Here is a 23425-nt window from a genome sequence, read left to right as displayed (position 1 = left end):
CATTGTGAATGGTAACCTGGATATAATTAGCTATATAGTTGGATAGGATTGACATAAAGACATAGCATAGTTTATTGTAATTTGATCCTGTATCCAGCAACCTTGCTAAATTTTCTTATTATGTCCATTTCTCTAGGTAGGTGATCATCTGTAGATGATGACTTTTTTATCCTTTGTCTCTATTTCTCTTTCTTTCCTTGTAATGTTGGCTACGACCTCCAGTACTAAGTGAGACAGGATCAGTGATAGAAGGTACTTTGCGATCTTCAAGGGAAGCATCTATTTTTCTCCATTAAATATAAAATTTGCCCTAAAATTTTTAGTAAGTAATGTTTTACCCACTTGTGTAGAATGCCTCATTCCCCGAGGAGGCCAGGTTGAAGAGATAGAACCAATATCAATAATTACACTAATTATCCTCCTCTTTCCTTTCTCATCTTTACTAAAGTGTATTGAATTACTCAAAATTTTCTTACTTAATATTTTCCTTGAGTATTTGAGAACGAATACTTCAGTTCTTGTGCTTTAGAAAAATATAACCAATAGCCTTGAGCAACATAGAAACTACCAAGGTAATCATTGTGAATAATTCCAATCACAAATTCTTTTTTTCTTTCTATGTAGGCTGAGTGTAAAAGTCTCAAAGTTGAATCTTAGGTAGCAAACAGCTGAGCAGTCTTTTTCAAGTTCTAGGCGGTAATTAGTGAACAGCGCTGTTTTGTGATCCAGCCTCAGACTTTACATTCTTGCAGTTCCCATGAAAGGGCTGGTTGACTGGAGTGTATAATCAAAATCACTAAACTCCATTTTTCTCTGACTCATTTTTCCCCTTACAAATTGTCTGTCTTTTTTGGAAGAAATTACGTCTACACCTATCATCCGTATCTATAGCTTCACCCACATCTATGACTTGATTTTTTTTTAGAGCATTTTAAAAATCTTTATTTACTTGGGGGCAGAAAGAGAAGAAGAGAGAATCCCAAGTAGGCTCCACACTGTCAGTGCAGAGCCCGACGTGGGGCTCGATCTCCCGAACTATGAGATCATGACCTGAGCTGAAAGAGATCATGACCTGAGCCAAAATCAGGAGTTGGACGCTTAACCAACGGAGCCACCCAGGCGCCAGCCACATCTATAACTTTAAAATTTATTCATGAAATTTATAGTTAAGATTTTAAAGATCACGTGAGATTAAAAATCTTTAATTCACAACCTTGTAAAGTACAAGCGATAATCATCTGGTTTTGAAGTTAGATCAGTTGGCAGTTCTATTAGTTTATTGCTGCACTGACGGCACGTGAACTACAGGGAACTGAGGGCCATGTTTGTGTCCGGGAGCTCAGGGCGGAGGGTTAGCTGCGCTATATGGGTTTGGAGCTCGCCTACTTTTGCCTCTCTTTTTCAACAGGTAAGACAAGAACATAGACGTTTATTGCAGAATAAAGCTAATATGTGGAGTCGAGTCAAAGGATCCAACTGTATATACGTATCTCACTTGAGTTTCGAAAAGGATGAAGGACATTTTATGATAAAAGGGGGCTGCTTTATTAAAAGTAAGATAAGGGGAACAACTCACATTTCATACTTTTTACTGATGATTTACATTCCTATATGTGCCTTAGAGGTACAGACTTTGGAAACTAGACATTTTCTTTATACACAGAATTTACAAGCTTATTTACACTAAGTTTCTACACTACAACATTATACAAAGGCTACAAAAACGGAAGTATGAAACTGAATGTAACCGCAAGTCTTGCCTGAAGGATGAACGATTGAAAGGTGTCAAATCTCTTTTCTGCCCTGAAACACGCCTCCTCTTGCTTCTGGTTTATTAACAGAGAACAGACATTTCAACAATTTGAGATAAATGCAAATAGTCCAGAGTGATAAGTACATATGTTCATCTTCCCATAAAGCTCCGTTGGGAAGCTTTCTTGGAAACTCAGAAGAGATCACCAAGCTGTTGAAGTGAAAGGGGCTGAAGGGCCTGAACACAAACCCAGCTCACCCTCCTGCGTAACTCTCTGTTATGACACCTAGTGGCCGGTAGCCGTAACTGTACCACATACATTTGTAAAACAATGTTCGGTTTGATTGTTTTATATGGAAAAAGTTTATAGGGGGCTGCAAAATCATAATTTAATCACCCGAGACCAGAGCAGAAAGCCCGTTGTCTTGTATCATTGGTTTGAAAGCTACATTCCTTAGAATTCTTGGATAGGGTGTGCAAAAGAGGATGGACGAAGTAATCAAATCCTTGGTAAGGTCCATTACTACATACTATCCATTGTAGAGCCTAATGAAAGAAGTGAGCAATGGTACCCTTATCTGAACCATCTGATAAGAGAAAGGAAACAAAAATTCCACTGAAATCAAGCCTCTTCGTCTGGAAAGTCAAGAGGCAAGTGTGCTAAAGTCTTGTCTCGTAGATGGGGGTAGGGGGCCTGATTTCAGCCTTTCACATTTTGCCTTCTTCGTATCTCCTTGCTCAAGAACTAAATGCTCTTATCTGTTATAGAAAGATGATGTACAGTGATAACTGAACATTTCTATATCCTCAGGAATACTCACTTTGTAAACACATTTATACTCATTATGGGCTGAATAAAGTTCTGGAGAAAATAAAATGGGGGGAATCAAACTTTCAGTTAGGCACCAATTTACTATCCTCTTCCACTCTGCCCAGGGAAAATGATGCTCTGACCTAGGCGGCTTCAGATTCAGGACAATCAGAGTAATATTCACAGTATCATTTGGCTTTTTTTTTTTTTTACCGTGCCATATTTAACCGATTTTTCTCTTGTCTCACACTTAGTCTAAAATATTTTGACGACAGCAAATAGCTCTGTAATGGGCATCTTTGCCCATCCACCTTTCTATCCTATACTGATAGTTTGTTTTAAATATTGTAACGTGGGGCCCCTGGGTGGCTCAGTTGGTTGAGCGTCCCACTCTTGATTGCAGCTCAGGTCATGATCTCATGGTTCTTAGGTTCAAGCCCCCATTGGACTCCATGCTGGCACTGTGGGGCATGCTTGGGATTTTCTCTCGCTCCCTCTCTCTCTGTCCCTCCCCTGCTCTTGCTCTCTCAAAATAAATAAATACATTTAAAATATAATAAATATTGTAATGAAATATTTAAGACATACGAAAGAGCACAAATCATAATTTACAAATACTTGTGTACCCACCACTCAGCTTGAGAATTCTTTACTGATACAATTGGGACCCCTCTTGCATATTTCTCAACCCTGTCCCCATTCCTGTCTCAGTGGCGACCTCCTCCCATCTGTGTGTATCATTCCTCTGCATTCTTTTATACTCTAAGGCACATATAGATTAACCACTTAATATTATTTTCTCAGTATAGTTTTATACCATGTACAGGTATCTGTGCGCTATAAGGAAAAGTTGACATCGCAAATATCATGGCGGCTTTCAACCCCTCCATGAGGTAGGAGCCTCATCTGTTTTGTTCCCTGCCTCAGCCTCATTGCCTAGACCAGGGCTTGGCTCATATCTCTTGGCAAAATAAATGTCAATGAACACTTGCCGCATGAAGCCACACATTTCAGTGTAAATAGAAGGAAATGCTAGCTAGTGTTGACAGAAGAAGAGACAACGAATTCAGACGAATTGGGCCTGTTTCACCATTTTGCCTAGGGCAGACTTGTGTAAGTTCTGTGGGGCTGGAAGCGATAAAAAGCTGTTACCAATACCTGGTTGTCCCAGGTGAGTGGGCGTCTAATGTAGGCAACCCTTTTATCTGCCGGGGCCTCTCTGCTTCCTGAAGGCGGGGTGCCCCAGGAGCCTGGGAAACAAACCTGTCTGTACAAGGAGAAGCCGAGGCACCCGAATGCTGTTGAGTGCAATCCAAAGCGATACCAAGAAGAGAACCTAGGATGATTCAGAGTCTAAAACTGCATTGTGCAAATAGACTGGGTGCCCGGCTCCCGGGTGATTTGGCTGCCCTGGAAAAGGGTCTGGGTAAGGAATGCCGGTCCCCATTCCCCACACATGCTCCAACAAGGAGCCCAAGTACACTTCAGCCAGAAATTGGTCAGGTCTGCTCTAATTTCTCAAATAGATCATCAGCAGAAACAAGTAAGGTCTAGTGAGGAAAACTAACACCTCAAAGCACTCAATGAAGAAACGTTACGCCCTCCCCGTGCATTGGCCACACGTGCACACTCACCACACCAAAAACGTGCCGTTTTCCAGAAAGCAATTTTTCCAGTTTTTGTGGTCTTAAGTCATAAAGCTTGAACAGTGGTTGGGTCTGAACTGACTGGCAGGGAGTTCATTCCCTTGGCAGAGTAAACAGCATCCCAGCGGTGCCTAGGACATAAGGCAATGAGGATGTCAAACCCCCCTGAGACAAGAGAGTCTCTCGGGACCCCGTGGGCTGGCCGCACGGATGCAAAACTCTTTGAGCTCAGGAATGTCCGTGTTACCTGGGGAGCCACCTCCAGCCACCTGCTCTGTCTCTATGCTCCGTGGCCACCAAGTGGCATGGGAAGCCCGCAGGTGCCAGAAATGTGCCGGAGCTCCTGAGCTCTGAAATCCACCCTTGTTTGTAGCTGTGTGGCTGCCTGCTGCCACACGTGTCCAGGTGAAGGAAATAAGCCTTATCCCAGGGCCAGCATCGAGGGCGACTTCCGGGCTCCTCACTGTGCACCCTACCTGCAACCCTCACCTTCCTTTGCTTCCTCCATACTCGGGCTCTGCAATGAGAAGGAGCAGGGCAGCAGACAGCAAGGTAGAACCCTCCCGGCAGGAATTGGTTCTCTGTTCCTCTTTCCCTTCCTCTCTGTCAGGCTGAGATTAGTTTCTATTTTCTAGTTTCACAGAGGGAAGAGACGAAAAAGGTTTAACGTTATACGAGCTTTGGGAGAACTTCCTTGGGATAGTACAACCACAATGGCTGCTCTTGTCCCAAGTCCTGGCTATAGCTAAGAGAATCTCACACAAAAGTAAAAATCTAAAGTTTCTCCTCAGATTCTCCAACAACCCCTTTCTTCTCCTCTTTCCTACCTGTGGGCTTCCCTTCTCTCCATACCCAGGTACCAGTGACTTCTGACTGCCAGCACCTCTGTCTACACACTCTTCTCTCCCTTCCTTCCTGTCTCTGCATATGAGAAAGTTGGTACAAGGCATAGGTAAGTGAATTCACACCACTGGATTATAAACTAGCTCTTCACGGTGGTGTTTCCAGTATCTACAGAGTAACATCTGGCATACGGTAGCCGCTCAACAAATATCTGCTGAGTGCAAGACAGAAAAAGTGTGAATTTCTAAGAGATTTGTCTACTCTTCAGGGTATTCACATAGAGGAATAACATAACTACCACCAGTTACTTGCAGCTTAGAAGTCACTTTTACACATTCAAAGGACAGGATCTGTGCATTTCCAACAGCTCCGTGGTCTAGTTGATGCATTATTGTACAGAAGAAACCTCACAAACGACACCATTTGGGAAACTTTTTCCCGGCTTACACATGAATCTAATCCTGCATACCCAATCATTCTCCCTTGCAAATAGGCCCTTTTGCTCTTTCTTCACATTCCCACTGAAGTTCTTCATGAAGGACAAGAAAAAGTAGGCCTTTCTTTTTCTTTTCTTTTCTTTTCTTTTCCTTTCTTTTCTTTTCCATTCTTTTCTTTTCTTTTCTTTTCTTTCTTTCTTTCTTTCTTCCTTTCTTTTCTTTCTTTCTTTCTTTCTTTCTTTCTTTCTTTCTCAATAGACTGTTCTGGAATGTTTGGGGAAAATCTTGGCTTTACACAGCCACTCCCTGTCTGGGAAGTCTCAGGCCAGCCTCTTGCAATTTCTTTCCTCCTATTTTTCCGCTTCGTGTGTCCCTCCTGAGCATGATGTCCTGTTTCCTGAGGCAGGAACCTGTCTGCGGGCAAGGTTGGAGAGTTGATGGCACTCTGGAGCCAGCTTTGTGGCAGCTGGTGACACAGTGGGCCTGACCTCATCTATTACTAATTGTTGAAACTTGTGTATGAAGGAACATGTTAGTAACAGCACTCACCTCCATCAGGCCACTCTCAGGCCTGGGCAGAGAAGACAGGCAGTGACTCACATGGCGAGAGAGAGCCCAGTCACCTCTGGGCTACATGAAAATGACATGAAGGGAGGAATCTGGAGAGGAAGCCCCCTCCTCACCCCTCCCAGCTCCCCACCATCTGCACACTCCCCCCCATCCTGGTCTTCCCTATAGCCTACCTTCTTGAAGCCAGCTCCCCTCTTCCCACCTCATCATGTAGTTCCAGCCACATGGGAGACGTGTGCTTCTCTATATGTAATCTGCTTCTCACCTCTCTGCGCTTTTGCGCGTCATTCCCTCTGCCTCTAATGCTCTTCCTTCGACTCTGTATTGGTTTCGTCTCACTCTTGCTTCAAAGCCCAATTCAAATGTTTTCTGACCTTTGCAACTTCCCCTATGGACCAGGAAGCCTAGTCTGAAAGGCAGTGTGACCGAAATGAGAACATACAAACCAAGATCAACCCGTCTGCAGTTGTTTGGGAGAATCATTTAATGGTTTTCAATAAAGAAACTCCTGCTTCTAATTGCCCTGGATCTTTCTATACAAAGTTATTTGCGTTAGGAACAGCTTGGTTGAAAATCAGGGCTTGGAGTTAAGGGCACCTGGTCTTGAATTTCAGATGGAGGTGTTGATTCACCAGGCAAGGTGGCATCACAGACAGAAACTCTGGTTTGGGCAGTGTGGGAAGGATGAGATGGAGGCAGAGAATGGGTAGAGATTCTTGGAATAGTTCAGGCAGGAGGTCAGAGAGGCGAGGCTAGGCTGCCACCATGAGAATAGAAATAGAAGGTGTGGCCAACGTCGCTGTTCCCAACCTCTCCTGAGATTACATATAACTCTTGAAAGAGAAGTCTGAAATTGTGCCAGGAAAAAGAGAGGGTGTCCAAAGGGATGGAATCCGAAATCAAGAAGGGATTTTCCATCACTGAGGCTGTCACTGTGTTTGAAAGTATTATGCGCTCAGCTTGTGTTTAGACTCCCTTAAGCAAGATTCAGTTTGTTGAATGCAAAACCCTGTCCGTGTATTGCCTGTGTTTCATGGCGTTGGTGATTATCTCAAGGCATCCAAAGAAGCCTAGAGCCCGCTTATCTCCCAGAGTTATTTAATCTGGTCTTACCAGGCCCGCACCTAACAAAAATGACGGGTTGTATTTCTAAATAAGAATTTGTATCTACAAATGTTGTGATTGCTTTTTTGGAAAACAGTCATAATGTTTGTTGTAGAAAACAGACTATCCATATAAAGATATGTATAAAATACAACATACCAAGATTACCTATAAATTCACAACCCAAAAGTAATTTACTAGGAACATTTTATTGTCCCTTTCAGTGTTGTCTTACTGTTTATATGTGTGTGTTTTATTTTTTCTTTTGTGTATAAGCATTTTTCGTCTTTAAATAAACATCTTTGAATGCTGACTCTCTTTGCCTAGGGTTGGGAGGTGACGAGGGGATAACAAACTCCACAGGAAAACTGCACTCCACTCTCCAAGTAGCCCCCCAGATCTCAAATACCCCAACTGCTCATCTCTGTCTTCTTAGTCCTGGAGGAAATTTGACCCCTAGGCCTGCTTCCTGTTTCCTGCCCTTCCTGCCTCTCAGTCCCAGCCCCCAGTCCCCAATCTAGGGGCTTCTTAAGGAAGCAAGCAGGCTTGATGGGCACATGTTACTGAACTCAGTGTTCTTAGAATTGATTCCCTGTAGAGACCTGAAGTCTTTCCAGACAACCTTTGACCCTCCTGTGAGGAGATGAATTCTCTGTGACTCCTGGAGATTCTCCAGCAGTCTCCTTCTCTGGAGTCATAAGGGTGTCTGTAAATGGAAGCTCATGGACTCAAGAGTTGTAAGGCCCATGCATAGGTCATCGTGTCCAATCTCCCATCCAGTATAGGAACCCCCTCCCTAGCATTCCTGCTGGGTAGCCCCCAACCTCAGCCAAACATTACTAGGAATAAAGAAATGAGGGCTGTTCATGTTGCTGTAAGACACCTCAAAGGCCGGACAATTCTGGTTTTATTTTCAGCGAAAATCTGATTTGAAATGAGGTGAAATGATGGAAAATTTATTTACTTTGTTGATATTTTCGCCCTCAGAGATCATTCTAGTTTAAGCTGCTCTGAAAGACACTAGTCTTTTAGGAACGGGGAAGATCCATGGTCCTCCTGAAAGTATACACAAAATCATGTGAGTATGTGCAGATGTGCTCCCTCATTTGCGAGGGAGGGTTGGGGCCTGAGCTGTTAAGTGATTCTGTAAGCCTAGGAATCCCACGTGGTTCCTGAAGTGCTGCATTGATTGAGTTGAGGGCATCACACACAAAAGGAATACATACCAGATCTCCTTCAGATCTTGTTCGGAAAGAGGCACACTGCCATCCTGCCTGTCAGCTTGTCCCGGGGGGTGCCAGGGCTTTGTCTTTAGCCCAGAATAAGTCCCCTTCTCCCAAGCAGCGCCCAGCAAATGTGCCATCTGTCTCCAGGCCAGCCACGTGGAAACATGACGCCATCCGGAGCCTTTGTTTCAGATACTGCTCTCATTTCTCAGTGTCAGCCTGTCTGTGCCTTGACTTCTCCACGTCAGCACCGCCCAACTGTGGAAAAGGCATGAGGGATAATGGCTGTGTTTATGGAGCCAGAGCGTGTCACGAGGCTTTTCAGACAAAGGGGTGCAGAGGCTCACACATTCCTAACTCATCATCTGCACACCCATTCAGGAAAAGGAAATGACTGGGGCCACCTCACTCCTAGCGTGTCTCCACTCGTCCTTGCGGCAACTGCCTCAAACACACACACACACACACCCACACAAAGGGACACTTTTCTCTCCTGTTTTTACTAGTAAGCTCTCATCTGGCGGTTACGTCGTCTCTGTGTTGATTTGCTTTAAAATATATCTGTCTAATCTGCGTAGTGAGGAGGCACCTGAAGTGTCCTAGTCAGGCACGGATTAACCCAACTAAATGGGTTATTTACCGTTTGAAAAACCCTAATGAGGGATCAACACTTCTGAGGGAGTTACTTAGCACTTCAAATCCTACCACTGAAATCTATGTTAATTAGCAGAGGGGACGTTAGGTGCAAAATGATCACTGGAAGAATGGGAGGTGTTCAAGTCCTGCCAATTGGTAACACCACGTCTCAAATAAAATAAAAGATGAACTAAAGCCTTCACATATAAATATACTCAAGTTTTTCTTGTCCTCGGTAGGATCTTTCAAGAGTTTATCATAGCTGTGGAATTAAATTGAAAATATTTAACTTAGCGATTCCGCATTGCTCAGCTGTAGACTCCTTATACACAACAGCCACGCTCCCTGCCGCACATGCTGGTTTTGGGTCAGATACACAGTCCCACCTCCGGGCTCACACAGGTCAGACTATTACCCCTTTTAAGACCTGCTCATATGCTGTTTTCTTGGCCAGAAACACTCTCCTGGATAGAGCTCTCCTATTTGCTGTATACCTTGCTTAAGGCACTGACCAGTTCTAAGCCTTCATTGCCTCATCTATGAAATGAGAAAAAAAAAATCATTTTCTACTATATTACTAAAGACTAATGAGATTATGTTTGTAAAGGGTTCAGCTCAGTGCCTGGCACATGGTAAATGGGATCACTGTTTTCATTATTAGCCACTTAGGTAACTCCAATTTGGTCACCAAAACTTCTTTCAAGTGTCTTCTTTTCTGGAGGGTTTCTCTGGTCACCCTCCCACACCCAAACCCAGATAACATGTTCCTGCTCTAAGCTCTCACAAAGTCTAGCCAACCTCTATATAAGTGTATACCACACTCTATAGTGAATTTTCTTTTTGTGTGTTTATCTCTTCCTAAAAACCATAAGCTTCTTGAAGGCAGGAGCTATATCTTAAAAAAAAAAAAAGTTCCCCAGTGCCTAGTATATAATAGATACTCAATAAATATTGAATAAATTAATGAACAAATGCATGAACTAGTTAGGAATGTATGGCTAAAGGAATGTATCCCTAAAGAAACACTTGGGAGAAGGCTTTGAGAATAACCATCCAATGGTAGAATGGTAACCTGGAAAAGGAGTCAAGGAAGTTGATTTGGAAATTACAGATAGAATTCAGTGTAATATATGGAAGCACTTCTATGACTGTCCAAAAATTGGTATTTCCTTCCCCAAATTTATTTCGACAGAAACCAGAAAGATTGATTGGATTTACCCATGGCATAAGAGATTGGTCTATAAAAGGCTGTTTAACATTTTGTGACATTCTGTGATGGTTCCATATGAGAAAAAAGGTTTTATGAAACATTCTGAAATAAATATTCATGCTTTATTGTATATTGATTATCTATCTTAATAAACTTAACTCTTCTCCTAAGTATACTTTTTAGTTTTCAAATGATCTGTTTACCTGTTTGATCAAAAAGATTTGTTTACCTTTTTATTGCATATATATATATATATATATATATATACATATATACACCTATCCTATATGTAGCTAATATCAAAGATAGCTTTACTGATAATATATTTCGTGAGACTTTTGCTTGGCTGTTGGAGGCAGGGCTGTAAATTATTTGCATCAAATTGTTGAATTTTAGGTCCACTTACTGAAAGCACAGGGTTGGCTGAGGAGGCCATTTTGACTTTAAAACCAGAATGATTTTATGTTATTATTTTTATTAAAATTTTTTTTAATGTTTTAGTTCTTTAATTTGAGGGAGGAAAAGAGGGAAAGCATGAGTGGTGGAGAGAAAGAATCCCAAGCAGGCTCTGTCCTTTCAGCATGGAGGCCGACGTGGGCCTGATCCCATGAACTGAGAGACTATGACCCCCTCTGCGACCAAGAGCCAGATGCTCAAACAACTGAGCCACCCAGGTGCCCCCAAACCAGAATGATTTTAAACCAACAATGGCTTTAAAATAAAAAAATCAGGTAAATCTTGAGTTGACCCAAACCTCTAACTTCATAGTGTGTCAGTGGATGCTGAAAAATTTTGAAAACCTCCAGAGAAGAGTCAAACCCAGAATAAATCCAAGTCCCCAGCTACTTTTTCCAATTTGTGACAGACAATTAAGCATTGGATGAGGAATATTTCCAAGTTAGAACTTGTGTACAAACTTCATGTAACCAGGAAGTTCCCATGTTACCTCTGGGGCAAGTCTCTTTAATCACTGAGGAACACAGGAGGGGGCTTTCCATTAAGCAGATATTGTGTGACTGGGTAGAATAAAAATAGATCTAATCCACTCGTCAAGAATGATCTTGTCATTCTTATTAGTCATTAGCACTGGATTAAACATTTAGCAATTTTTTCTGAAGCTTCTTTGGAAAAACAGAAAGACCGGGAAGGAAACTTAGGAAAGAACCAGATCCCTCCATGTCTTTGTATCCTAAATGCATTTTTTTTCTTTATTATTTTTTGGATTTTTCTCTGCATCAATTGGGTAAGCAGCTAGGATAGGTTGAAATCTATGCCTTAAGACTAAGTTGTCTCTTTTCAACACCACGTAGAATAAAGACCAAAATAAGCAGCGAAAATCTGATACTTCCAGTAAAATTGGTTTGATTAGATTTGGGAATTATCCAGTTTGGCTCCCTCTCTTAGTCAAATAAACATAACATTAGTTACATCTTGACTCCACCTGTGGCCATGTAGACAGAGTTTATTAACATTCATCTCTAAGAATTTTCCTTGGCTTTAACAAAATATAAGTATGCTATTGTTCTTCATGATGAATGGGACAAGCGGTCACACCTTGTGAATAACATTAGGAAAACGAAAATTCCTGGCAAAGCCTGTGAACAGATAAGAAGCCTCAAAGCCACCAACCAAAACAAGCCATTATGCTATTTCTGCAGGTATTTCATTATTTGAAAATATGCACCATATGGTCCTTAGGACAGGCTACAATGAACTGCTAAATTTCTTTTTTTTTTTTTTAAGTTTGTTTATTTATTTATTTAGAGAGTGTACACGAGCGGGGGAGGGGCAGAGAGAGAGAGAGGGAAAGAGAGGATCCCAAGCAGGCTCTGTGCTGTCAGCATGGAGCCCGGCCTGGAGCTTGAACTCACAAACTGTGAGATCATAACCTGAGCCAAAATCAAGTCTGAGGCTTAACCAACTGAGCCACCCAGGTGCCTCTCTGCTAAATTTCTTAAAAGATCTCATGTTGTATAAAGTTGATAAGGTAACATTCTCAATCTCATTATACAGAGATTCCTTGTTTTTTTTTTTTTTTTTTTCTTTTCTCGTATGACATGTCAGGAATAAGGTAAAATGACATCAAGCATCTCAACAGCTGGACGGTGCAATTTGTCTTATAAGGGTGCCTCACTCACACCTATGCGTCATTACGATTTTTTAATGGAATAATTTTAAGGAATGCTAAGAGAATATTAAGCTCACAATATTTTTTTTAAGTTTATTTATTTTTGAGAGAAAGAAAGTGAGGGAGGGGCAGAGAGAGAGGGGGAACAGAGGATCCAAAGCAGGCTCTGTGCTGTCAGCACAGAGGCAGACATGGAACTCGAACCCACAAACTGAGACATCATGACCTGAGCCCAAGTCCAATGCTTAAGTGACTGAGCAACCCAGGCACCCCAAACTTACAATATTTTTAACCAGGGGAATAGCATGGACTTAAAAAATAAAACAAAACAACACAATAGTATTGTATGTTTATGTATTTGTATTTATATTTTTGTATACGTATTTGTATGTTTGGCATTGGATAGACTTAGAATTTTATTTCTTATTTAGAAGATTCCTTATTTATAAAGAAGGGGGAGGAAGAGAATCCCAATAGTCAAAGTCTGGCTGAAAATTTATCTCAAAATCCCATAATTCTGTATAAGAAACAATGCTATGCCTTTGAATTTGTAACAACTTTCCTGGAGGTAATGCTCAAGAAGCTAGAATTTTCTTAGATTAAGCAACCCTGAGAAGTCTAAAATATTCGCAGCTTGTGAGAAAGTCATGTATCTGAATTGCTTACCACTTCTCCTAAATGCTGAAATCAAAATAGCCTTGAGCTTTAAGAAGATATTCTACATAATATAACATTTTGGCAGCAATACATCAGTGTATCTTTAAGCAGAGACTTCTCCAAAATGAACCAGCTGCATGTGGCCACCATACTCTATTCGCAATAATCGCGCCTCTGATAAACTTCATTGGCTCCCATACTGCCACTGCGCAAAGCTGGCCACCATATTCTATACGGCATGAAGTTAATGTTTTTCCCATTCAGGACACTAGAATAGTGATCATACATGCCATGGAGGTCCTCCCAGTTTATTTACTGTTTCTCAAAAGTATGTTAACTTGAATACTAAATAAGGAACTTCGCCCACCTGTCAAGAAACACTTCACTCTGTGGTGGCTTTTTCTGTTCTACTACCAATATCCGCTATGGCAGTAGTAGTACTCTCTTTACTTTCAATTTTTTTCTTAAATATGTTTATCTATATTGATGTAGTGTCATAAAATATAAAGGGAAACCTCAGCAATTTCTTTCGGTGGAACAATTTCCCCTCTGAAACCGGAAACACTCGTCAAGCTAAGGAACGTATAAGTCCAAATGTCTCTCTGTAATTGGAGAAAACCATGATGGTCTCCAAAGTTACCTGTGTGGTTATATGCTTTAAATAGGGTTGGGAAAGAAGAAGTTAGAATAGGGAATCTTTGAGAATGGCGTGCGGACCTCCATTGATTCCGGTAATTGGGTGTGTCCAAACAAGCTACTGTTCCAAATAAGACACAATACATTGAAGCTACCTATAGAAGGGCAATATTCAGTGCATGCTACGATATTTTTAGCCCCAAGTATCTAAATTCTCTTTTAGTCCTGCTGGGTAAAAAAGCAAAAGGAATACGGAGAAAAATGATTACAGGTTTGAGGCTACAAAATGGTGGTTGGGGCGAGGTTTAAAAGTGTGTGTGTGTGTGTGTGTGTGTGTGTGTGTGTGTGTGTGTAACTCTTTCTTACAGTGGTATTCACAGTGATTACTTTAAGAGCAAAGCAATTTTGGGGGCACCTGGGTGGCTCAGCGGTTAAGCCTCCAACTTTGGCTCGGGTCATGATCTCACAGTTCATGGGTTGGAGCCCCACATCGGGCTCTGTGCTGACAGCTAAGAGACTGGAGCCTGCTTCGGAGTCTGTGTCTCCCTTTTTCTCTGCCCCTCTCCTGCTAGTGCGCTTTCTCTCTCTCTCAAAAGTAGAAAAATGTTAAAGTTTTTTTTTAATTAAAAAAAAGAGCAAAGTAATTTTTTTCATTTTAATGAAAGAATTGGGGATATTTACTTTTTAAAATGTCAATTTCTGAAGATGGTAAAGAGCATGTAGCAAGGACCAGATGGATGTTTTCAATAGGAAAGATCTGTCCAGTGGCAGAGGTATTACACTCTCCCTCGGGGGTATAGGGATGTGAAGGGAAAAGTGAGAACCAATGAGTAGACATCATCATAATGGAGAATATTTTAGCTCAAAATGTGGGAAAACTTTCTACCAAGTCAAGCTGCCTGACTGAAGTCGATTGAACTGAATGGTTACTTTTTAAGGACACTGTGAAGAGAATTTATGCATCAAGTGGGGATGACATCTAAGGTTTCTTCCAACTATGACGTTGGAGGTTTCTATTATTCTAAATCTAAATGATATTTGCTCTCTGCTGAATTTCCCTCTGAACTAATTTGTTTCAGAACCTAGACCAGAGATCAATTACATGGCTACTACAAAAGTGGCTTCCTAGAAGACTGAGTTTTTCTTCTGCATATCCTAAAGCCTTGAGTACACTCAGATGACTAGTATACTTCAAACTGGATGCGATGTAGCCAAAAGGTTCTCTGAATGACTCAAGGGAGACAAAATATATTTTCAGTCTGGGAATGTCAATAACATTACATTTGAATGTGTATTCAAAAGGGAAAACTAACGATGAGAAAGAGGTATGTGTAAACTCAAGTCTTATATTGTTTCATTCACCAGTAGAACTCAGGCAAGTGACAGATGACCATGAGATGATAAGAACAGAATTTTACTCTGACAATCACTAATATTCTTGGGGTGTCTATTATTTCATAATTTTGTCTCATTCTTTCTTCATAAGAATTTTATGAAATGGTGCCATGATTAGCCTCATTTCTTAAGCACAGAGGTATTAATTACTACCCAAGTATGAACAATCAGTAAGTGGCATAGCTGGAACGCAAACCCAGATCTGTCTACTTCTCTTCCCACAACCTTAACCACTCTGCTCGGAGGAGACTGGAGCCTTCCAAATATTTTGGATGGCCGTTGCCCAGGTGGCCCTGAATCAGGCTGTCTGCTGAGAATCTTTGACTAAGAACTTGAAAAGACAGTCCCCATCCTGGATCACACAAACTCCTAATTATTTAGAACTTTGGAAGCAGTGGCTATCACGTACGTATGAACAATAATACCTAAGGAGGGGATGAAGAAGTGAGGAATTTGTGATTATTTCAATTGCATAAGAGACATTTGAGGGAGTAGACTAATATTTCACAATAGACAAAGGTATACTTTTCATTCGAGTTTGGTACTAACGATGTTCTCTATTTTTTCTGGAAACAAAATAAGAGACAATTTTGAGAGGAATGGTCTAGGTTCAATATGAAGAATAAATTCCTGGAAGAGAAAATGACAAAGCTTACGAACAGATTACCAAGTAAAGTTATGACTTAAAAAAAAAATTACTCACCTCTGTGGATTAAGTTGTATTTTTACTACAGGCATGACTCTATGATACTCAAAAACATTCAGTAGGGAAAAAAAGTTAGTTAAATTGTTTACTAGCATGTAGTTTTAAAATGGAAAAGAATTTTTTTTTTTTTTGCTTTTGAACTATTCGAAGAGAAAATTAGGATCTACCTCACTTTTTCCAAATGTCTGTGTGGTGACATCAATGGCACTTTGCAAAGCAATGTGTATTCAAATTTTAGGTTTTTTCACTTCTGTTGGCTAACTTCTGAGTTGGAAGACGAAGCAGAGGTCATCTGAGTTGAGTCTCCTGCTGCCCCTTCCTGCTTTTGGCTTAAGGATCCTGCTTCTCAGACTAAAAAGTACAGTTCTCTCCAGTCCATGTGCTAAGCTTATGTGAGTAAGGATTAGCAATGAGCCTGGCTCTGACAGCAACACAGATAAATCAACATTTAAACCTTTGGAAAGCCATTAAATATGTGATGCTCCCTTGTTGATTAAAATGGTTCCTTCATTCCAGGATGGATAAAATACTAAGTACCACTTCCTGACATGAAATTTGGGGGTCATCCAATCCTTTGGATAAGCTGACAAATCTGCTCCCCCGGGAGCTTGGGGAACTTTGTGAGAACCCAGAAAGCCAGATCTACAAGAGATCTCCAGCTTGTGGTAGTAGTTCCGGGGCTTTACCTGACGGGCTCTCTGAGTCAAGTTTTTGTTTCTTCCCCCATAAAACGGGGACCATGACACTATACATATGAAAACACTTGATAACCTACAAAGTACCATAGACGTGCTAGGTTAGGTGTTGGTATAATTATTGGATTTCCCATTGATGTGGCATCACTTTACAATTCTGATCAACTTGGAAAATTGCCTTCCAAATTAATAATTATTAACCCTCAGTTATGGAGCCTTTAGTATATGCCAGGTAGTGGGCTAAGCTCATGAAAATATAAGATCTCATTTAATACTCACCCCATAACCAAGGTAGTATTATTATCTCCTATGATAAGTTTATTTATATTTATACTTATTATTATTATTATTTAAAGATTTTATTTTTAAGTAATCTCCATACCCAACATGGGGCTCGAACTCATAACCCCAAGATCAAAAGTTGCACATTCTACTGACTGAGCCAGCCAGGTGCCCCTATTTATATTTATTAATTTGTAAATGAGAAAACTGAGGTTTAGGGAAAGTGAGTAACTTGCTCCATGTTATAAAGCTTGGAAGAGCTGGTAAGCATCTGGCCCACATTCATCTAATTAATTACCTGAGAATCCTACTATTACTTTAACTTTATCTTCTGTGTTTCCAGACAGGAAGGATTTTAGTTCTAATGAGATGGGAATGGGTTTCAGTGAATGTCTACGGTGGCTTCCTATCACGTTCAGCCACTGCTCTGTGCAGCCAACTTCTTGCTCTGAGTACCAAGTGGTGGCCTGATACTATTCATCTAAGACATGTTTGGTATAGTTGATGCCATTGGTGCCCTACCTAGACCCTCTTTACCAGCCGGCACACCCATCCTGTAGCTGCCAACAACTCACAGCTGCCCCCATTCTGGAGAATCGCCCACTCACCCTGCCCCAGACAACCTGGGATCTCTGTGTAGCCTACCTACTCACCCTAACAGACCATGGCAGATGACAGACCGGCATAGGCCAGCCCCTTCACCTCAAGGTGGGACCTAACTCAGGTGCAATTTGTGCTGCAGGGTGTCTGTCCCAGTGGGAGCCACACTAAATCAGTCTCCAGCTAAGATTGGATTCTTGCTTAGCTTTTTCCCTCCTAGATCTATTCTTTTCCTTTACCCCCTTCCCTGAGAGCACAAACCAAGAAACCACTGGAAGAAGGATCCCCATTTTAGACCCTGCTTTTAAGAAACCTGAGCTTGGGGCACCTGGGTGGCTCAGTTGGTTGAGCATCCAACTTTGGTTCGGGTCATGATCTTGTGGTTCATGGGTTCGAGTCCCACATCTTGCTCATTGCTGTCAATACAGAGCCCACTTTGGATCCTCTGTTCCCCTCTCTCTGACCCTTCCCCCTCTCTCTGACCCATGCATGCATGCGCTCTCTCTCTCTCTGTCTGTCAAAAATAAGTAAACATTAAAAAAAAAAAAAGAAACCTTAGCAAGGACAGTTGGGAATTATTGTTTTTCTCTACTACAGTACTTACTTTCCTCTTATTCAAAGAATTCCATGCCTTTGAAGCCTTCATTTAAATACATCTTCTCCTTCAGCTATTTATGTTTGTTTGGAACTAATCCTGGTTTCTTCCTTTTCTTGGGGGCAGGGGGATTGGATCATTTTGGAGAGCAGGTGTGGTGTCATCATTACTTGTAATCTAAGAGTCTGGTAAGAGGTTGTTCCCAACTACTATTGACTAATTACTGACACAGAAAATGGCTTAATGCCATCTATTTGGTTCCTAATTCTTGTCATACATTTACAAAAATGTTGAGACCTCAGAGAACGAACGTATCATACGGTACCTATTTGGTGTACTGTAATCACTAAAACTAATTACCTGGGGTTGCCGGGTATGAAGGATAATTGTCTTTTTCCCTCTCACAGTGCTTCAAATGTCATCTTTTTTCTTCCCCCAGGGAAAACACCCTCTCATGGCTTTCTCTTTGCCAGTGGTGGCCTGCTGGTTCCTCAGTTGGGCTCCAGAGGAGACTGTGATGATAATTGCACTGAGGCACTATGACTAGGCTGTTAATGTGTTACCCTGAAGCAACAACACAGCACTTCTTTGAGCTAAAGAAATAAAAAAGCACTTTCCAAAGGGACTGATCTTACAATTTGAAAGAGAAGTTTCTGAAAATCAGCGCAATATTGGTTACGGAGGGAAAGTATCTGTTTTGGGGAAACTGCCAAAAGAATTAGACCTTTAGTTTCTCCCAGTTAATCATTAACAATTTTAAGTCTAGGCAGATAAACACGTTCCACCACAAAGAGATAAGAAAGCTGGAGAGCATCATAGGAACGTTTACAAGTTCAAAGTCTAGAGATTAGCCTATGTAGCCAATGTGATCAATTTCAAGGTTTCCATTGCCCCACAGTGAGAGATGAGGCTTGAAGGCAAGGTGAGGACCACAGAATGATTTCAGGACTCCCCTTGGATGGCACTCAGTTCTTACTAAGCTGCCAGGCTTTCTGGTGCTTTTGATAGAGCTTTGTCTTACTTCTACAAATTTCTCCTTGGGGTTTTACTTACTTATAATCTCTGATTACTTAATCTCTTTAGTTTAAAAATCCTGTATTTATTATTCCCCCAATTTTCATAATCTTCTTTCCCTGTTCACCGCATTTCAGACCTTTCCTTGTTCCATAGACCATTCCTCCAGGTGAGATACAAAGCAGCTGTTGAAGTAGGTGGCATAATTGTTGTTTAGACTCCCATTATTCAAGAGCATAATCCTAGGAACTCATCCGTGTGTTTCCAAATATTGTAAGTCAGCCATCCCAGTTTTCTTGTTCTTTCTTCCCAGACCATTCTCCTTCTAGACACTGCCTTTCTGCGTGGCTCAGCAAAGGTCTGAGGCAAAAATTAGTTCATAGAAAGACTTCTGGCACCTGGAAAAGATTATCTCTAAGCTTTCTTCCAAAATGTATGCATGAAATGTCCCTTTATCCAGGTAGTAATTTTCTGCTAACATCACTTTGCCAAGTAATGTTCCTTTTCCTCCATGCCAAATATACTCACAATGTACGATGCAAATGTCCTTCAGTAGATAAAACACACCCATTCATAGACACCTGTAAATGACCAAATGGATTCTATGAAGTAGAAAAGAATTTGAAATGTATTAAATGGTATTCGACCTATTCATAATCAGTGTCAATTAAGCTGAGCAGAGGAAAAATAAAACTTTTAATGGTAACTAATTGTTCTGTTTTCTCTGCCTTGCGAAGCCATCAAACAGAAGATCTCAAAGTCCATACATTTAATTTGTCTCTGACTGAAAGAGTTCGTTTTCATTAGGCAATGTCTTCAATGATGCTGTCACTCTTTTTTTTTCCGATTTTGCTCGTGGAAAACAGTGATTGGCTGGATGCAGTGCCGTCCTCTGACCATGGAGGAAGGTGAAATGAACTCTTAGTATCCTACTGCTATCGCTTCCTTGGTCTTCCCTTTCCTGCTTTCCATCCATTTCCCCATCACTCTCCACTCCGCAGTCTCCCAAGAACCAGCTCTTGCTCTTGCCCGGTGGTTTACGTCTCCTTTTTTGACAATGACAAAAAGTAAGCTGTCAGTAGTAATGATATAAGAACTACATTCTTTCTGATTATAAAATTAATAGCTTCATTTTAACAGGGTGGTTTCTTTTGAAAATACAAAACAAAAAACAAGATAGAAAATATAAACCCATTTGTAACTCTACCTTTCAGAGATATTGGCATTTTGGTGTCTTTGTTGTTGTTTTTTTTAATAAAATCGTTGAGAGCATTTTATGTATCGGTTCTCTGATATGCTATTTTTTTTACTTAACACTATTTTGTAATCGTTTCTAATGTCATTAAAATTATTATTAAAGTGTGATTTTGAAGGATTTATCATATACATCCTATGGCTTCTTCATAATTTATTCTACTATTCTTGCACCATGAGCATCTAGTCTCTTTGTGACTGCTATGGTAAATAATGGAACAACTGCCCCTCACATATCTACAGTGTTTTAGATACTCTTTAACACCAAACTCAGTAATTGGTTGCAGGATGGAGTTATCATTTTGAAAAGAAAAGGAGGGGCGCCTGGGTGGCTCAGTCGGTTGAGCGGCCGACTTCAGCTCAGGTCATGATCTCGCGATCCGTGAGTTCGAGCCCCGCGTCGGGCTCTGTGCTGACTGCTCAGAGCCTGGAGCCTGCTTCCGATTCTGTGTCTCCCTCTCTCTCTGCCCCTCCCCCGTTCATGCTCTGTCTCTCTCTGTCTCAAAAATAAATAAAACGTTAAAAAAAAAAAAAAGAAAAGGAATTCTTACTTTATTTGCTTCCTAAAAACGTCAACTACCTCCGAGTGTGGCCAAAGTCAGAGGCAGATGAAGCAAAGGCCATTGACTCATTCCATGTGCTTGGATTATCATTTAGGTAATGGATGAAGGTGAGGTGAAAGTTGACCAATTTTTAACTAGTAAATCGAGAGCATAGGCTTCCACGCTTCTCCTTTTTATACATCATTCCGAAATGGAAGTAAAGCTGACGCTTCTTTGTGTGTTGTGCCCAGGGTCTACTTCAGACATACACTGTATGGTCTCTCAGTGTTTGTTCGTTGGAGAAATCGAAAGCCGACGAGACATGTGTCCTGAGGTAGAGGTGCCATCTTCTCTTCTCCAGGTTTCCGTTGGGCCACAGCAGATGGCTGTGGGTTTTTGCAAGTTCTTCCCCATAGATATATCCACAGAAGGACCCTCACTCCCTCTAGTGGAGAACGCGCCAGACAAACGGGCTAATTCTGCCCCACAGGGTCCAGAAGCCAAGAACTGGTGTCCTTAAATGCCCTCCCGAAACAATGGAAGCTGTGTTTCTGAAGGAGACTCTTCCTACTCCATAGAAGTTTTTGTCTCTAACAGGCCATCTGTGTCTACTGCTGCCACAAGACAAGACATCAGGGGATGTTTTTTCCTTCAGGGCAATATCCCAGCTTGTTTTTTTTCTTTTCATTAATTCAGTAATCTACTGAGTTGTGTTTCTTTTTCACCAGCGTTAGTGACTTGTTATGTCCAGATTCACTTTATGCTGTATCATGGGCAAAAGGTGTTGCTAATATAAACAGAGTATAGGATGAAACAGCTGAGAACCTGAGAAGACTTATATAAAGTATTGGAAAAAGTCATCAAATCCCTTTTCTTTGGCTTTTTGTAAATGTAAAACTTTAAGGACATTGAGAAAAACGGAAGAAGATATTACAAGAGTTGTTGGCAAGACACTTATTTAGGGCTCTGTCCAAAGTCTCTCTGGTATTCTTTTTTCACAGCTTAGCCAATCACTTCAGATAGCCACATTGCTATTTCAAGAATGAATCGAGGAGCTTCCATACAAGAACTAAGTCCTTTATTAATCACTTCTTGTGCTTATAAAGAAGTCTTGCTGCAGCCAGACGAGGAGATCTTCCTTACTCCTGGCACCCACCTACCTACTTTGTACCTACCTACCTACCTTCTACTTACCTTTCTACTTACCTACCTATCTACTTCCTACCCAACTACCTCCCACCTAGTTAACTCCTACCTACCTCCTACCTACTTACCTACCTACCTGCCTACCTACCTAAGGCAAACAGCTTGAAATCTCTGGGTCTAGAATTTCCTGTTGGTAAAATTAGAGGATTGAATTAGGTGAGATATGAACAGCTCTTCCAGTTATAATTCAACATGAAAAAACAGTAGTTAGCGTCTTCGTGGAGAGCAACCTATGGGAAGATTCCTTTTCTCTGCTGTCCACCACCATCCCTGTTTGTTAACCCCCTAGGGCAAGTTTCAGCAACAAAGCAGGAAGCACTTCCTTTTTCTGATTTCTGGCTTCCGCGCCCCCCCTACACGTTCCCCTGCTGTTAGGACCAGGGCCTCTGAGCATCCCGACCTGCACTCCTTGAAGAACAGGCAGCCTTCCGGTCCCTACAGTGCAGTTGCAGTGGGTACAGAATAACGTCCCCATTTCACGGGAATCTCAAGAATGAGACTGCAGCACTCAAATTCTTTGCCATTTATTTAAACTGAGATCAGAGTGAACACTATAGCTCTGACCTGTGCAAATACAATAAGGACTTCAGCCCAGAAACAGTTTTACCTCTTTTATTAGGTTGGGCTTTCAGTCTGTGTTTGAAGAGGAGCTATTTATGGGCTTGCAAACAAAGTGCTGGAGGAAAGGAATTTAAAGGATGTCCTTGAGCAAATTCAGGGGGTTTTATTTCAAGAGGCAAACTGCACATTAACCCTTCATCTTCCAGCACACATCTCCTCCGCGGCTCCCCCAGAAACCCTGGAGAGATGGGGGGGGGTGCCAAGCAAGGACACACGGTGTGGCCTTGTGAAAGTCACTTCCTCAGTGTGCTGGCTCTTGCTCTGGAAAATGCAAAGGCTCGTGGTGACCTCCTGATGAATGGGAAAGGAAAAGAAGTTCAAGATGTGAAAGTGTTTTGTGGGTGAGGTAGGGCTGACCGTGTTATTTCTACAGCTCATTCGTGACGTGATGTTTTCAGACCTTAGTCATGGCAATTTTGTGGAAAGAATGCATGACCTTTTTTTTTTTTTTTAAATAAATTAGCCTACTGCTTGATGGTGTGCCCAAGCAGAGTGCAGATTTTCTCATCAAATCGTTTTGTTGGACAAAAGTGCGGTTAGCCAGTGCCGAGTTTTCCGAATGCCTACAGAACGATTCCTCTGCGTCTTTAGGACGCTGTGGTTTAAGCAAGTCATTTTGTTTTCAGTTTTGTTCCTCCCCTGTTTCACAGCCATCTGACAATTCTGAAGTTTGGGTTAGAGAAAGCAAAAATAAATAAATAAATAAATAAATCTTTTATCTGATTGCTCGGTTACCTTTTCAAAAGTTTGCTGAAGGAGGTGGCCGAATCTCCTGTTAGAACAGGGCAGTGCTACTGTTCCCAAAATACTTGCACATGATGTTAATAGATGATACTCCAGAAAAAGGTTTTGTGCTCA

At 41.3% G+C, this 23425-nt stretch overlaps 1 long non-coding RNA gene across 1 annotated transcript; it reads left to right on the top strand.

Moving 5' to 3' along the window:
- The first annotated feature begins 15277 nt into the window (after positions 1-15277).
- On the top strand, positions 15278-19650 carry LOC109256899 (uncharacterized). Its single transcript, XR_002075824.2, has 2 exons — positions 15278-15457; positions 15997-19650. It is a non-coding gene; the product is annotated as an uncharacterized LOC109256899 (long non-coding RNA).
- Positions 19651-23425: the final 3775 nt, after the last annotated feature.

The sequence above is a fragment of the Panthera pardus genome, unplaced genomic scaffold, assembly GCF_024362965.1.
Source record: "Panthera pardus isolate Hobbes unplaced genomic scaffold, ASM2436296v1 HiC_scaffold_6, whole genome shotgun sequence".
In the NCBI taxonomy this organism is placed as follows: Eukaryota; Metazoa; Chordata; class Mammalia; order Carnivora; family Felidae; genus Panthera; species Panthera pardus.
The sequence above is the reverse complement of the archived record's forward strand: the minus strand, read 5'-3'. Positions and strand labels throughout refer to the sequence as shown.